The following is a 4,474-nucleotide window of genomic DNA, read 5'->3' as shown; positions in this document are numbered from 1 at the left end:
AAAAAAAAAAAAAATGGAAAACTGGTTCGGTTAATCAATTATAACAAATGTACCTGAGCAGTGCAAAATGGTAATAGGAAAAAATGAGCATTGTGGAGGGGAGTATGTGGGAGCTCTATGAAAGCTAAAACTTCTCTAAAAACACAAAATCTATTAAAATGTTAAATTAATAGAAGATAAACTTAAATGGAACCGTGAAGCAGTAGATGAGAAAGGGTCAGAAACAGTCTGGAAACAAGGGGACGTTGAGTGGTTTCTCCCACTCTCACTCCCCATGATGGACTATTTGTGTGTGTGTGCTCTGTATGTGTCTTTATGTATGCTGGCCACGTGTGGCAGAGAAGTTGTGCCAGGCTCCAGCCCTCACGTCATACAGTTGATGGCCTTCTGCATCCCCAGTGGCCTTGAGAAATTGTGGCCCAACATGAGGGATAGTAAGGTCCCTGGGTGGCACAAATGGTTTGCTCTAAAGGTTGGTGCTTTGAACCCATCCAGGAACAATAAGAAAAAAAAGACTTGCCAATCTGCTTCTATAAAGATGGCAGCCAAGGAAACACTATGGAGCAGCTGGCCATTTTCGCTTCTAAAGAGCTTTCTGGCTGTACTTCTGAGACAGATTTGTTCTTTCTTCTGGAAGTCCATGATATATATATATATTCAATATTCTTTAGTAGTAGATTAGACTACTGGCACTTTAGAGTTCATTCATTACAGCAGTTAGCCTACCTTACCAATACAGAGAAAGTTTAACTGGCAATTTATTCTAAGCTTATGGGTAAACATTGTGAGAGGATCCAGAAGAGTGTTTCTCAATAACTTAAAAATTAAAAATCAAAACTGGGTTAACTGTTGGACTGCCTGTTGCCCAGGAGCTCCTTCATTACAGAAAGTACAGGGTTAATTGTTCAGTATTTGCTTATGAATAATGTTAGGGGAGCTTTAGTGTTTTGAAAACACTAATGTTCAGTATTTTTCCTTTTCCATATTTTCTGACCTTTAAAAAATAAAAGGAAAATATCTAATAAAACCTCATTATATTGTTGTTAACTGCCACTGGCCCCCAACTCATAGTGACCCCATGCATAATGGAATCAGACTGTTGTCATCCATAGGGCTTTCACTGGCTGAATTTTTGGAAGTAGATCACCAGGCCTTTATTTCTAGTCCATCTTAGTCTGGAAGTTCTTCTGAAACCTATTCATCATCAGAGCAGCATGCAAACCTCCACTGATGGTTGGGTGGTGACTGAGTGTGAGGTATATTGGTTGAGAATCTAACCTGGGTCTCCCACATGGAAGGCACTGAATGACCACTGCTCTCATAGAATCACATACCATTTTTAAAACAAAGTGTGCTCTGACACAAACAGATTATGGAACCTTGGGCAAGTTGTTTAAACTTCTCTGAGCCTCGATTGTAAAATGGTATAATAAGACCTACCTCCTGGAGTTGTTGAGAGGCACTGAGGAAGATGATAGTTGTCAAGTGGTTAGTAGGATGCATAACACACAATAGGTGCTTTTCTACTGAACTGATACTCTCTGAGAGTAGGGTCTGGGTCAGCCTTGGCCATCATTGTTGCTCCAATGTCTTAGTATACAGTAGGTTCTCAGTGGTTAGTTATTTACCAAACTTGGGTATCTAAAAGAAACCCGTGGATTTCAAAGGAGAAATGAAGTAGCTCTGTTTTGGAGAACTGAGAAAGATGGTAAATGAAGGTGTTGTTGTTAGATGCCATCAAGTCAGTTCCCACTCCTAAACACCCTACATACAACAGAATCAGACACTGCCCAGTCATGCACCATCTTTGCAACTATTGTTATGTTTGAGCCCATTGTTGCAGTCACAATGTCAATAGATTTCACTGATGGTCTTCCTCTTTTTCACTGACCCTGTCTACTTTATCAGGCAAGGACCGACCTCTCCAGATAACATGTCCAAAGTACTTGATATGAAGTCTCGCCATCTTTGCTTCCAACCAGCATTCTGTCTGTATGTTCTTCTGGCAGTCAATGTTGTTGACTAACAACTTAGGTGCTGTTGAGTCAGCTCCCACTCATAGCAACCCTATGTACAACAGAATGTAACACTGCCTGGTCCTGTGCCAGACTCACAATCCTTGCAATACCTGAGCCCATAGTTGCAGCCACTGTGTCAATCCATCTTGTTGAGGGCCTTCCCCTTTCTCATTGACCCTCCCCTTTACCAAGGATGATATACTTCTCCAGGGAATGGTCCCTTCTGACAACATGACCAAAGTAGGTGAGACAAACTCTGGCCATTCTTGCTTCCAAAGAGCATTCTGGCTGCACTTCTTCTAGGAAAGATTTGTTCAATTCTTCTGGCAGTCCATGGTACTTTCAGTATTCTTTGTCAATCCCCCAACGCAAAAGCATGAACTCTTCTTTGGTCTTCCTTATTCATTGGCCAGCTTTCACATGTATATAAGACAACTAAAAATACCATGACTTGGGTTAGGCACACCATAGTCCTCAAAGAGACATCTTTGCTTCTTCAGCTCTTTAAAGAGGTCTTTTGCAGATTTGCCCAATGCAGTATGTTGTCTGATGTCTTGACTGCTGTTTCCATTGGTGCTGATTGTGGAACCAATAATATGAAATCTTTGATAACTTCAATCTTTTCTCCATTTATTGTGATGCTGCTTATTGGTCCAGTTGTGAGGATTTTTGTTTTCTTTGTGTTACGGTGTAATCCAGATTGAAGACTGTAGTCTTTAATCTTCATCAGTAAGTGGTTCAAGTGATCTTCACTTTCAGAAGGAAAGTTGTGTCATCTGTATATCGCAGGTTTTTAATGTCAATATTGTTGTCATTGTTATGTTCTGTGGGTTCGGACCTGACTCCTGATAACCCCTCCTTGGGTTTCTGAGGTGCCCAACCTTCCTTCTGAGGAGTGGCTGGTGGTTTGAACTGCCAGCCTTCTGGTTAGCAGTCAGGTGCCTTAGGCACTACACTACCAGAGCTCCCATAATGTCAATAGTATATTTAATATTCTTTGTCAATACCATAATTAAAAGACATTAATTCTTCTTCAGTCTTCTGTATTCATTGTCCAGCTTTCACATGCATATAAGACAATTGAAAATACTATCTCTTGGGTCTAGTGCTCCTTAGTTCTCAAAGTGACATCTGTGCTTTTAACATTTGAAAGAGGTCCTTTGCAGCATATTTTCCCAATGCAATACAGCATTTGATTTCTTGACTGCTGCTTTCATGGGCATTGATTGTGGGTCCAAGTAAAATGAAATCCTTGACCACTTCAAAATTTTTTTCTTTTATCATGATACTGCTTATTGGTCAGTGGTGTAGATTTTTATTTTCTTTATGTTAAGGTGTAATACATACTGAAGGCTTTGATTTTCATCAGTAAAAGCTTCAATTCCTCTTCACTTTCAGCAAGCAAGGTTGTGTCATGTGCATATCACAGGTTGTTTTCCCAATTCCCAAATCCCCAAATCCCCATGTGTTTTCCCAATTCAAACTTGGGTTCCTTCAGCATTTTCACTTTTCTAACGAGCACATCATGGAGAGGATAGGTAGATTAGCAAGCTTTTTCTATGTCCTTTCCAATGCCATCTGGAATCAATTTATTGACCACTTCTTTCAAGTCATTTGTTTGCACCTCTCAGGTCATGATTTCCATCATTTCTTCCGGATTTGGTGGACCTGTTGATGCTGAGCATAAGACATCTTCTGAATCTGGTTGTTGGGTTTTTTAGTAAAACCAACACAGGACAGACAAAGCAAATAACCATCTGCAGTCTTGACATCAACATGAGCTTCAATCATGATCTGCCATTTTTTCACCGTGGAGCACATTTTGTCACGGGTAAGATCTATTCCATGGAAGTTGGTCAGGCAGTTTTTGCCCTGAACATCTTCAGTAATTAGCTTGAGTTTTCTAAATGCAACTTCAATGTTCTGCAGATCAGCAAGTCTTACTTCAAAAGCATGACCCTTGAGGCCATCGGATAGAATTTTGGTTCCTTGAGTCCTTGTGACTAGTGTTTTCCAAATATTTCTTATATTGGACATAGCTGGTTCTTTCACATCATACCAATCTGTTTTAGAAAACGGACCAACCACTTTCTTCTTGGCTCCTTTTTTGCCACATTTTGTAAGGTACTATTCTTGCAGACTGCCATGGTGCTGCTCAGAGAGCCAAAAGGTCCTTCCCTCTTCTCTCGAAGCTTCCTGTGACATTCAGTATTTTGGCCTTAGAATCCTTTGGTATTGCAACTGGAGGCTTGTATTTTTTCTTCAGTTCTTTCAGCTTGAGAAATGCTGAGTGTGTTCTTCCCTTTTGGTTTTCTAATTCTAACTCTTTCCACATTTCATTTTAATACTTTATTTTGAAATCTTGTGTTCAGTTCTTTTACTTTGCTGCTTCTTTCATTCAGTTTAGCTACTCTATGCTCAAGAGCAAGTTTCAGAATCTCTTCTGACATCCACTT

The 4,474-nt window shown here is 40.1% G+C and overlaps 1 pseudogene; it reads right to left on the bottom strand.

Moving 5' to 3' along the window:
• Positions 1 to 1,222: 1,222 nt before the first annotated feature.
• LOC103213506 lies at positions 1,223 to 4,145 on the bottom strand (annotated as a pseudogene).
• Between the last annotated feature and the right edge of the window lie 329 nt (positions 4,146 to 4,474).

This window comes from Orycteropus afer, unplaced genomic scaffold (genome assembly GCF_000298275.1).
Source record: "Orycteropus afer afer isolate SDZICR_OR568_19922 unplaced genomic scaffold, OryAfe1.0 scaffold04154, whole genome shotgun sequence".
Lineage (NCBI taxonomy): Eukaryota > Metazoa > Chordata > Mammalia > Tubulidentata > Orycteropodidae > Orycteropus > Orycteropus afer.
The sequence above is the reverse complement of the archived record's forward strand: the minus strand, read 5'-3'. Positions and strand labels throughout refer to the sequence as shown.